General features: G+C 42.7%; 1 non-coding gene across 1 annotated transcript; it reads right to left on the minus strand.

Annotated features, from left to right (window-relative positions):
- Positions 1 to 9,184: 9,184 nt before the first annotated feature.
- LOC130512164 (small nucleolar RNA R71) lies at positions 9,185 to 9,292 on the minus strand. The gene has a single exon (XR_008945724.1). It is a non-coding gene; the product is annotated as a small nucleolar RNA R71 (small nucleolar RNA).
- Between the last annotated feature and the right edge of the window lie 4,305 nt (positions 9,293 to 13,597).

The raw sequence follows: 13,597 nt of genomic DNA on the forward strand, positions 1-13,597 counted from the left end.
AGATAAACAAGGCAATGTTGCTCGAACATCTGGACATGATCGAAGAACGTCGAGAACGAGCTGCGGTACCCATCCAGAACTACCAGCAATCCGCTGCTCGTTACTACGACTCAAATGTAAGAAGCCGCAGCTTCTCAATCGGCGACCTAGTGCTACGAAAGGTGTTCGATGGAACAAAAGAAAATGGCGCAGGGAAATTAGGAACGCGATGGTAAGGCCCGTACAAAATAACGAAAGAAGTTCGCGACGGCGTCTACAAACTAGAAAAATGCAAAACGGGACGCCCCGAATTAAGACCGTGGAATGCCTACAACCTAAAAAGATATTATAGTTAACTTCGATGTCCCATCTCCGATCTAACATCGAACTGGGGGCCACCAACGACATAAAACAAAAAAATGATTTTCAGAACTACGAATCGGCTTGATCCCGCAAATAATGGTACGTAGGCAGCTCAACATCGAGCGCAGCCCAAACAACCATATAATCTTCTAACAAAACATCGTTCATCACGTGAACTCCAACAAAGTAAATTCCTGGTCAATATCTACTTCATCAAAAATATCTAAAAAGATACTAAATGCATGCTCAAACAAGAATATACAAACTCATATTAAAGGTATCATCCATTAATCAGTTGAAAACATATATGAATGTTCTTCAACAACAACAAAACACAACATACATAAACAACAAAAACAAAGCAAACAACAAAGTCTTTGAAACAAATAAAACGTAAAACGTCGGTCCAATCGACGTCATTCAACCTCCTTGATTGACCGAATCACGAGAGACTTGAGGAAGGTCGAGACCCCTAAGAGAGTCATCCGACACCACAGCCAGGCCATAATCAATCTCCACAGACGTCTCTAGGCTCTTAAGACGATCCAGCTCCTCCTCGATTTCAAAGCCGCCTTCCCCGTATTCGGTTAAAACCTCGATCTTCGCACAAACCTCCTGCAAGCGTATCTCCGCAGCGCTTTTCGCTTTCCTCCTCTGAATAGTCTCCCTCGCCTTATCAAGAGCAGCATCGTAACCCTTGGCTACCAACCGACAAGCAGCTCGCCTCTTCCTCCGAGCCGCTTTTCTCGCAACTCAGCCTCTCGTCTAAACTTCGCCTTCAAAGATTCAAGGTCCCCCTCGAGCGCGACCTTCTCTACCGCATTAGCTGTCAGTAACACCTTCAGGTCTTCGACCTCCTTCAATCGCTGCTGCTCGCTCGCCTGCGATGCACTTAACTTTGATCGCAACTGTTGGATCAAAGTAAGCTGGCCATCGAGCTCTTCCCGACTCGGGAAATTTGCCAACCGTTCCTCCATCAAGGCAGCATACTCGTTGCTAGCTTCCATGGCCTGAAAACAGAAAAGATCAGAACTATAATTCCAGTATCTTAAAACTATTTCACACGACTGACCTTGGCATTTGCAACAGCCATCCGAACATAGGCGCCGCGACCTCGCATCTGTTCCAAAGAAGGAAGCTCGCACGAATGATTCCTTAGTTTTCCCCAGATGGACGCGAGCTGTTCGGGATTATCCAGAATCAGAGCATCGATGTCGTATGAGAATGACATCGGAGAACCACTCCGATAATCCGAAGGAAGATTGATCGGTCTGAGCCGAGAAGTACCCTCGCATGGATCTTTCTTCGAAGGCTCCGAGCTCGTTGCGCTGAGATCTCTGGACATCTCCTCCTCCAAAATCAGACGACGTCGCTGAACCTTGGAAGCAATTTCTCCACCAGCATCCGCCTCACATGGTACTCGCTCGAGACTCCGGTTGATCATCGCTAGCTGGGGGAACTACCGAAACCGGTGTAGCCAGAATAATCAGAGACTGAACCTGGGAACTTGATTGGAGCACCCGTCTCTCCGGAGTCTTCGGAGCTCGTTTCAAAGGCGCGGAGTCATAATTAGCATCAGAAGGTTTCGCAGGAGGCTCCCCCCTTTTCACTCCTGAAAGTCAAGCCACAGCAACGAATTAAAATCACCGAACTATTTGAAATACAAGGAAATAACCCACCTTTCCCCTTCCGATCTCTTCGAGGACGAACCGGTTCCGCAAGCGGGATGGGAGCGGGGTGATTAAGGCCAGGAGGCAAAGCATAAGCAGCACGAATCCTCTACGAGGTAAAACTAGACCAATGGCACTCGCCTCGACGAAGCGCCGCGATTAAACCTCGTAACTCCGGAGTCATGCTTGAGCTACCAAACAACTCTGAGGAAAAACCGAGATCAAAATTCAGCAAATAACCGTGCTAAAGGAAAATAAATAAACCACTTACCAACGTTTTCATTCCACTTCGTCGGAATTTGAGAAAAGTCAAAATCCCCAACCGTCACCGGATCGATCTTGAAGACAAAAAACTTGTCCGTCCAATTGACGTCTTTATTAGGAATGCCGCTAATGACCGAACGGCCTACGCGCGGAGAAAGAAGTATCGCTCCTGACAAGCCGCTACTCCGCTTGATGGTATAAAGTTGCCTCATCTCGGCTAAACCAAACTCCAGCCCTTCCTCTCTTGCCCGAACGAATGTCGTCAAGACGTAATGCCAGAAGGTCTGGGTGATCTGAGTAAACGCCAACTCCAGCTCCGCTAGAATCTCGAGGAAGAATGAAGGAAGAGGAAATGACATGTGAGCATCATGGAAATGAGACAAGAAAGCTCCACAGTACCCCGGTCTCACATTCTCCGGAGTATCTCCATTGGGATAATCGATGACGGCTTCGTACGGAACTCCCCAAAGTTCTCGGATGGCCTCTTATTCGGCTCCGTTAAGCGGGCCCGGTTTGCTTAGTGAAGCCATGAAACGCGTACAGACAAAAATGGGTAGCAGAAGAAGAAAAGTCGAAGTGGAAGAAGAAGATGAATCCATAAAAAAAATCCACGAAATAAATAAGAGAAAAGGGACAGTTCCCAAGAGGATTCCCGCGATCAATAAGAGCCGCACGATCTGGGAGAGTGGCCGACAGGTCAAATCGAACGAGCATACGTGGCGACTTCGCTCCGAGATTCACGACTAAGAGGAAAAGTAATCGCTCTTTCGGTTTCTTAAAAGCAAACCGACTGGGCTGGGGGACAAATGTTGGACCCAATTTCGGTCCCTAAGGTTATTGGGCCTAATTCAGAAAAGGGCTGCGAAAGGTGAAGCCCGCGGAAGAAGTTCGATGTGTTCAAACGAAGTTAATAAAGAAGACGCTGGACTTCAACTAAACATGCGATGATCAAAACGGATGGGCCATGAAACTAAGGCCCATAGCGACGTCAACGAAGTGGTGGAGAAGGTCGCGAAGACAGTTGCAAGAATAGCAGAGTGGAGCTTATAAAAGGGAGAAGAGATCAATGCTAAAGAGACAGCGAAAACCCTAGAGAGAGATGACACCACACATTTTCACCTTTCTCACTTCATCTTAGATTTTAATATTGATCGATCTCCTTGTTATAGTCAATCTCTTTGTTATTCCTTGTAATCGACCTCTTAATCAATAAAAGTCCATTTTTGTCAACCGAATTCCGATTACATCGTTGTGTTCTAAGGATATCGTTGCCTACATCTTTTGTCACTTCCCTAGTTTACTTTACAAACACTACAAAATACTGAGTGTATATTTTAGATTCTACAACCATGGCCCGTCCTGAAGGCTTTAACTAGGATCGGGGACATGACAAACAATATGCTTAGTGAGAGCGGTCATCCCGTCCCACATAGCCAAAGCGCCATCAGATACAGTCGAGCCCTAGCAGGCCAAAACTGCTCTAGGCGCACGATTGATACCACTCAAATTACCTTAAAGAGTGACTTACTCTCTCAAATAAAAGGTTCAGTTGTAGTAGTCAGTGATCAAATCACGAGGAGTTAGGGAACCAATTTAATATAATCAATTAATCAATCCTAGGTAAAGTTTGGTTTTTATGATGGAAATGTAAAATAACAATCCTAAATGAGCAAGGCAGTTGCTCTACTAACAATATGATGGGTTGTTTATAAGATATAGAAGAGTGCTAGACATAGGGTATTTATTCAGGTATTGGAGATTATAATGTCTATAAATGCCTAACAGGTTGCTTGCATGATATTATAAAACTCAGCCGCTTAACAATCAGTGATGTCTCACTGGTTAACTAACTAGATCTCTGATCTCAAATGTCGTCTGTTGACCATAAAAAGAGTCGATCGATATTCCTATAGGGATATCGAGCGATACACCTTTCATAATGCCGATCGGTTGTCCAGTCGGGATATCGATCGACGGCTTCTAGCTATGCCTAGGCGCAAGCCGATAATGAACACTAAGTCTCAAGGAGGGCTATCGCTCTTCTCAACGGGAGACAAGTTAGTTCAAATAGATAATTCAAGATCTAAAACGTCTTAGTGATCTATGTTATAGTTAGCTATTCTAGAACAAGCATAGAGTACAATTCATTTGATGAATATCACAACTTAGCAAATATAGTTTGGGGCTAATCCCTCTAACCTATTTAAACCCTAGATCTAACAAGCAGACTACTCAGACATGATTAAGCAATTCATAACACAAGATAGGTAAAGAAATTGCATTAGAAAGAGAATAGAAAACAAATGGAGTTCAATCACAAATCTCTCAATGATCTCTCTCCTATCTCTCTCAGAACTTAGAACAAAACTAAAAACTGTAAACATTTAGCTATCACTTTCACACCTTCCTCCTGTGTGCCGTCAAAAACACTTAGGCAAGGTATTTAAGCATTTCTATTAGGTTAAAAACTCGTCAGGGGCAATCTCGTAATTTGGTGAAGGCTTGGTCAAGTAGTCGGCTGAACCATTTCGTCCTCGCTATCGATCGATAACACTTGAGGTGTATCGATCGATTATAATCTTCAAGTATGCGGGTCTTCACAGCTACATCGATCGACAACTCTAGGTGAGTATTGATCGATTCGTCTTTGTATGTTGACCTCTGACTTGGTCTTGTTTGGTCAACTAGGGTGTATTATCTCTTGTGCTCCAAAAACATCACTTTATCATGAAACACTCTTGAACCTGAAAACATACATAATAGGCTAGAAAATATATTATATATATATATATATATATATATATATTAAAAATATCATTATACCATGGTAGAAAATGAGTGAAATCCATGGTATATCAACTCCCTCAGACTTACTCTTTTGCTTGTACTCAAGCAATAACTCAGAAGTCTTTGGAAAAGGTTTGAAAATAGTAGGGACTCAAGGATTCAAAACATTGAATTCATCACTTAATGGGGTTTGCAATTCATATCTAAACATGCTAATCACAGAAGTTCATTATGCAATATCCTAACTTAGCAACCAAATTCATCTAGTTCACAACTTAGCAAATCTTATCTGACATTCCCCTCTACTAACCTCATTTCTTAACATAAAATAAAACTGCAGGCTTTACCTTGGAGTATCGATCAAAGGACACATGGATTCAACTCAAACAAGTTTCTGAACAAACAGGTAGTCTTCTCTGATCACTTTCTCCCCTCATCTCTCTTCTCTGAATCTCTTATTAGTTTCAATTTAGTAAAAAGATTTTAGATCTTAACAAATAAACACAATGGATAGAAAAAATAGCTATATACCAATTATTTTCTTACCATTTCTTCTTCTAACTTTTAATTTTTTATAGTATAGTTTCTTGGTTAATCATTTTTATAATTGTAGTTGTAATAAAAATGACATTACAATTGATTATACTGAACCGAAACAGATTTTGGATAATTCGGTTCATTATTCGGCTAAGTACACAAAACCAATCACATATAAAACTATAAAACTGAATTCAGTTTTGAAAAATTTACATTCACAGACATTTTTTCACTTTGGATTTACATGTTAAGACACTTCTTGCATGACACACACTTTATGTGTGTGCTTTGTCCTTTATACCCTCATCTGTACACTTTTTTCTTTATCCTAACTAAATGATATACAGTAACTAGAGAAGTAGAAAGACAAGTTAAAAAATAATAAATTGCTTACTACCCATATGCCTTTACTCTTTTGTATCTCAAAATTTTCAAAATGATTTCCCCAATCTCGTAAATCATAATTGCAGAGAATGACTATCATCTTCTCTTTACAGTCGAAGATCATAAAGAAACCTGAGTTTTATTGTCAACTCCCGAGAATCCTCCACCAAGATCTGTACAACAGTCTGGTTTTGGGGTTATCCCCTCGGCCGCACGAATCTCTCTATTGTATTGCGTCTTGATTGGATTCAGCTAAGATCCGACTGATTAAACCAATCTCCATATCAGAAGTAAAAATAATCTGATTTACGTAATTGTCGAATTTTTCTCCACAAATATGCTCCCAAATTAATTTGTTTTGTTCTAGGGCTTTTTTTGGATGACACAAACACTAACTGAAAGTTTGAGACGAAATCAAGAGGAGATTGAGAGGTGGAGATGAAATCAAAAAGGAATTGAGAGTTCGAGACAAACTAAAGCTAGACTGAGTTCGGTGATTGTCTCTCTTTCTGGAAGTCAAGGTAAGATTCTTTTTTTTCTCCTTTGTTTTGTTCCCTCGTGGTTGATTTCTTTGTTATTTTTGTCTGACTTGATGTTCTGTTGTTTTTTGATGAACAACCAAAATGAAAAACACACCAGAAAATAAAAACTAATTGCGTCTGTGTTTTAATGTTTGTGGGGTTATGTCTCAGTTTGTTGTGCTAAATGAAATTGCAGATAATGTCACATACCAATACCATTACAAATCATATAGTTTCTCAAAGTTTTTGTTGGCTACATGACATGATCTTTTAGGAGAGTCTAATTGGTCATAAAGCCTGATTCATGCCTAGCATATTTTTGAATATTAGTCTTGGTTTTTAAGAAGTGTGGAAAAGGCCTATGTTCTTGAATTCATGTTGATACCTCTGGACACACTCATGTCATGCAGGTGGACAAGTTCACTATAATGCGTAAATATGAGTTCCACGCTTAATATACCATGGATTTTATCCGTTTTTAACCATGGTATACTAGTATTATATTATATATTTAATCTGTTTTCTAGCCTATTAGGTATGTTTTCAGGTTCAGGAGCATTTTGTGAGAAAGTGATGTTTTTGGAGCATTTTGGAGTGCAAGAGATGATACACCCGAGTTGACCATTCAAGACTAAGTCGGAAGTCAACATTGCGATTATAATCAATCGATACTCATCCCGATTTGTCGATCGATGTAGCTGAGAAGATCCGCGTACTAGAAGATTATAATCGATCGATACACATTTAGTGTTGTCGATCGATATCGAGGACGAAATGGTATAGCCGACTACTTCACCAAGACTTCACCAAATTACGAGATTGCCCCTGACGAGTTTTTAACCTAATGGAAATGCTTAAATACTCCTGCAAAGTATTTTTGACGGCAACCTTCGAAAGAAGCAAGCTTTTAACAACCCTCAAAGCAGAGAGTGTGAGAGAGAGACTAGAGTTTTATTTGTTTGAGAGAGATTGGAGAGATTTCTCATCTCTTTTTGTATTTCTACTTTATTCTATCTATGCAATTTTTTCATCTATCTATTGTTATGAATTGCTTAGCTATGTCTGAGTAGTCTACTTGTTAGATCTAGGGTTTAAATAGGTTTGTGGGATTAGCCCCAAACTATAATTGCTAAGTTGTGATACTCATCAAATGGATTCTACCCTATGCTTGTTTTAGATTAGCTAACTAGAACATAGATCACTAGGATCTTAGATTATCTTGAATTATCCATTTGAGTGATGCATGTCTCCCGTTGAGAAGAACGACAGTTCCTCCTTGAGACCTTGTGGTCATATTCGGCTCGCGCCTAGGCAGATCTAGAAGCCGTCGATCGATATCCCGACAGGTGAATCGATCGGCTCTGCGAAAGGTGTATCGCTCGATATCTCAAAAGGATATCGACCGACTCTTTTTCTGTGTCATCATGCGAAAGGTGTGGCCAGAGATCTAGATATTTTAACCAGTGATTCATCACATATGTTAAGCGGCTGAGATCTATAGTATCATGTAAGCAACTTGTTAAAACATTTTATTATAGAGATTATAATCTCCATTCCTGAATAGAAACCTATGTCTAGCACTCTTTATCCCATTTAAACAACCCATCATATTGTTAGTTAGAGCAACTACCTTGTTCAGTTTAGGAATTGTTATTTTTATTTATATCATATAAACCAACCTTGCCTAGGATTGATTAGTAGATTTTATTTAATTGGTTCCCTAGCTCCTCGTGATTTGATCCCTAAGTACTACAGTTGTACCTCTTATTTGAGAGAGTAAGCTCTACTGGGTAATTTGAGCACTATCAAATTTGGCGCCGTTGCCGGGGAGCTTTGATCGCCATTAGATTTAATCTTATTAATCTTAGGTTTTTTTTTTACCCCTTTCTTATTTAAATTTTTCTTGTCTTTTCAGGTACATGCCCAGCAGTACCAGAAGCAACAAGGGAAATCAACTATTATTCTCAGAGGATCCTGCACACTTGGAACGTTCAATCCGCAAAGACCTACGCTCCGCATCGATCGACAGAATCGCACACCGTCGACTGATACTCACGTTCAACAGTCGACCGACACTCAGACAGCACCGTCGACCGATACCGTTCGCCGATCCACATCGTTCGATACTTCTAACCGTATATCGATCGACACTACTCCGCGAAGCATGGTCGCGATTGTTATTCTCACGCAGGGCGAGAATGGAAACCTGTATGACCAAGATGGTCATCTGCGTAATGCAACAGGTCAGAAGCTAGATGCACAGGGAAACATAATCCCTGAGCCTGAAGCTGAGGCTACAGGAGAAGCTCAAACACGATCGTTGGCAGACTATAACCGTCCAGACGAGTACTACACCAACAGATCAGCTATTCGACTTCCAGAGATTCAGAAGCCGAACTTCGAGCTCAAGCCTCAGTACTACTCTCTCGTGTCTCAGATACCTTATTCTGGGCAATCACACGAGCATCCTATGGACCATCTGGAGAGGTTCGAGGATCTTATCGCTGCTATTCGTATGGATGGAGTCCCCGAGGACTACCTACTCTGCAAGCTCTTCAAATACTCACTGATTGGAGAAGCTTCGCACTGGCTCAAGCAGCTACCTACAGGATCACTGACATCCTGGGCCGACATCAAAAACGCCTTCCTGCGTAATTTCTTTGATGAGGCACGCGCTGAAGACTTAAGAAGCAAAATCGCCACTTTCGCGCAAAAGCCTAGTGAGACTTTTAAAGACGCGTGGATCAGATTCAAGTTCTTCCAGCGAGACTGTCCACACCATGGATTCAATGAAGTGCAGCTGTTAAGCACTTTCTACAGAGGTATCGCCTTAAGGTATCAGATGGCTCTTGATACTGCTAGTGAGGGGAACTTCAACACTAGGAATCCAATAGAGGCTGTGAGACTTATTGAGAACCTAGCCAACAGCAGCAGCACCAAGAACACTGACTCTGACAAGAAGAAATCGGTTGCAGCCATCGGGGAAGACCAGATGAATGAAGTCAGAGCCAAGATAGATGCTTTACATGCATTTCTGGGGCAGCCAGTCTGCTCAGCTGAAGAAGGAGAGGCTAGAGAGGATGATACAGAGGAAGATGTGAACTACATTGGAGGTACTGGATTTCAGAGATATGGAAACCAGAGTGGAAACATAAACTTTTTTGGCAGTGGTCAGAAGAGTAACTACAACCAGAGTTCACAGTATCAGAAACCCTTCACCAACACAAGGAACTACGGCAACTCAGCTTACCAAAACCCACCGCCACCCACCCAGGAGAGTAAGTTTGATGCCATGATTGATAGAGTTCTGGAAGGTCAGCAGAAGCTTACAGTAGACTTCAATGGGAAGATTGATTCTGTCTTCAACAATCTGACCACGAGGATAGACACCATCTGCACTCAAGTTAAGAAACTTGAGACACAGATTGTCCAGACTGAAGACTCTATCAGGAGGATTGGAACTTCTAAGGAAGTAGGGGAAGGAAATAGGAAACACCACGTCAATGCTATCATAGATGATGATTTCTGGCAAGTGGTGAAACAGGAGAAGCTACAAGAAGGAGACTTTGAAGTGGAAAGTTCACTAAGTCTCGGTGGATCACAATGGTGTCGATCGACACCAACTAGTCCACATCGATCGACATCGACGATGTCATTTCCGGATACGCTTGCAGATTGCAACGCGGTTAGGATATTGACACATGCTGAATTCACGGCTTCTCATCCATACCCACCCACCCACACCTACGAAGATATCGACCGACGAGACGAGCCACTCATCGATCGACACAAAGAAGAGAACCGTATCGATCGACCCTTTTCTCCACCTATCGATCGACACGCACCTCTCACATACCGAGTGCAACTACCATCGATAGACAGCAACCGAATCAATGCACTCAGACCCACACCGAAACCACAAGCTAACCCTACCGAAATCACTGGTAACCCTTCAGACACTACACCTACATCAGAGGGAACTGAAGGAAGAAGGTTAAGGAGTAGGAAGGAGAAGATTCCTAAGAACCTTAAGAGGGAAGCTAATGAAAAGGAGATTGATGGTTTCACTAAGAGAGTTATCGGAATCCCACCAGAGAAACCTTTTGAGGAGGTTTATTTCACAAAGAGATTGTGGATGTTCTTCAGAGAAACAAGGGAGACTGAAACTGACATTAGGAGAAGGTTTGACAATGTCAGAGAAGATATGAGGAAAAGGATTACTTTGCCAAAGAAGAGTGATCCTGGGAAGTTTGCAATACCCTGTGTGGTACAAGGGATTGAATTTCCTCATGCACTATGTGACACTGGTTCATCAGTCAGCATCTTACCAAAGGTCATGGCAGACCATCTGGGCCTGCAAGTAGAGCCTTCACCAGAGATCTTTACTTTCGTGGATTACTCTCAGAGAAACTCTGGAGGCTTCATCAAAGACCTGGAGGTACATATTGGTGATGCTATCGTCCCTGTGGATTTTCATGTCCTAGACATCAAGCTAAATTGGAACTCTTCCCTCTTACTTGGAAGAGCATTTATGGCTACAGTAGGAGCCATATGTGACATGAACACCAACAGGATGTGCTTGACTATGATAGATCCAGAGATCCACTACGACCCTGTCAAGCTTGGCAAACCACCAGCCAAATCAGTGGTAAAGGAAGATGATACTGGTATCATCGCAGTTTGTCATTGTGAAGTCGAGTACGAGACAGAGTACTCGGGATCGATCGACAGTACTTTAACGTCATCGATCGACACTTACAAGTCAGAGGAGATCGACAACAACTATGGATCATCGATCGACAGAGACCCACCAGATGATGAACTCGATCTACCAGATCATTGCTACCCGAATTTCGCCATCCCACCCAACCGAAAGGAAGATGATTACTCAGTAAGGAGTTGGGCAGATAGCGGATTTCATGAGAGTTTTGCAGTAGACATAGCCACCTCTTCCCACAGTGGAGACCACAGTGAAGAACATGATGCAGACTATTGGGAAGAGAGAGCTTGGGAAAATTACTTGGAGAATGACAGATTTGCAATTCGATTCCCACAATCGATCGACATCAAACGCCCACCATCGATCGATTATCTACTTCATCCAGCAAAACGACATCGTCCATCGATCGACATTGCCAGTATAATATCGATCGATATTAACCCGGACGACTTGAAGGACAAAATCGGAATTTCACCGATTAGGGCAACACATGGGTATAAAAGGTTGACAACTCAAGCCACGAAAATTCAAAACTTTTCACCTTCTACCCAGCAGCTTCCAGCATTCAGAAACCTATCAATGGAGGACTGCAACAACATGTTCAATCGATCCAACCGTGCAGCTAGACGTGCACCATCGATCGCCACCACCACACACCCATCGATCGACACCTTCAACAGAGCTCAACCGAGATCTCATGAACCTTACGATATCAGGAATGTTTCACTAACACCTGATGAATTTGGAATTTTCAGGGACACAGATGGCTATGCAAGAGCTATGGATGGAAGAGTTCTGCACATAACCAGAGAGGACATAGCAGACATCCTCCAAGTTGCTAATGGACCAGAAAACCTGTTCACACAGCAACGTAGCCATCCAGACATCCTAAATCACGTCCAGGACAACCACAACACCAACACAAGGGAGGATACAGTTCCTCAACACTTCGGTCAACCTAGACATTCACCATCGATCGACATCGTTTCAACACCATCGATCGACGACGGATATCCCGGATCGATCGACAGACCAAGAGTCAGATCGCCCGACAGACGATTGGAGTTTGGACGACGTGCTTTCAATACTGATGGATCCAGGAGATTCAAGTGGGAAGCTAAAGATGAATATGGTGTCTACAGAGATGAGTTTGGCTATGCTAGAGGAGTTGATGGTGAGATCATCCATGTTACCAAGGAGCAAGTAAAGAGACTTTTGGATAGAGCATCCTTTTTTCACAAAGGTTGTTACGCCTTCCAATACACACACGCCCTTACCATGCATACACATCACCACAAGTGCCCTACAGTAGAGAGGAGGTAGATGATATGGTGACTGATGTATGGAGAGCTCAGGCGCACCTTGAGGCAAACATGAACACATTGGTGGAAGACACTTTCCAGCCTTTGGATGTTAGTTACAAGGACTTCCAGAATGATATGGCTGAGATAAGAGTGGAGCTTGGAAACATGTTGACCATGCTTGAGAAAGAGGCTACACCACCAGTATCGACCGACAGAGTACCTGTACCATCGATCGACACCGGCAAGACTACATCCATAGACCGACCAGAATGTTCATCACCTAAGAAAGATGAATGGGAGGTTGCTTACATCAATACATGGATTGGAGACGTCTACAGCCCTCTCAACAAGAATGTCGAATGGTTAAGCAAGAGGATCGATCTTCTACAGAAAGAGTTGGACACAATTCGCCAGAATGACCAAACTCAGAATGCTACTTTTCCATCGATCGACACACATTCTTCACCATCGATCGACAAAAGGTTCGCAGAACTGGAAGATAGGATGAAATCGTATGAAGAGAAGCATGATTATTTAAGTTCACCTATCATGCGATACCTGGATACACTGTCACGACAGCTGGACAAGCTAGAAAGAGATATGAGCATAGTTAAAGCTTATATTGATCTTCGTGACAGCAACGAAGCATCGATCGACAGGCCTCGCCCAACATCGATCGACACCGAACCACCACCAGCGAAGAGAGCATGCAGCACAGCAGGAGTTGATGAGATCAAACATAAGCTGTGCGTAGCCATGAATTCTATGGAGGAGAGACTCATAGAAAGAAGTGATAACATTGAGGAGTCTCTCAATGAAAGAGTGACCAACCTTTGCAGAGCTACTGGTCTCTTGAAGAATGAGATACGCAGTATGCAGGGAAATCTTGAGTACCAAAGGCCAACGTTCAGAATCGATCGACACAGCTGACACGGAGTCGATCGACAGCGATCCCAGCGAAGCGACCGACGTACCAATTGTAGCATCGATCGATACCGCAGCTTTGACAGATCAGGATCAACAGATTCAAGACCAGCACGCCAGAGACTAACATGCAGAATTACCTGA

The sequence above is a fragment of the Raphanus sativus genome, chromosome 4, assembly GCF_000801105.2.
Source record: "Raphanus sativus cultivar WK10039 chromosome 4, ASM80110v3, whole genome shotgun sequence".
In the NCBI taxonomy this organism is placed as follows: domain Eukaryota; kingdom Viridiplantae; phylum Streptophyta; class Magnoliopsida; order Brassicales; family Brassicaceae; genus Raphanus; species Raphanus sativus.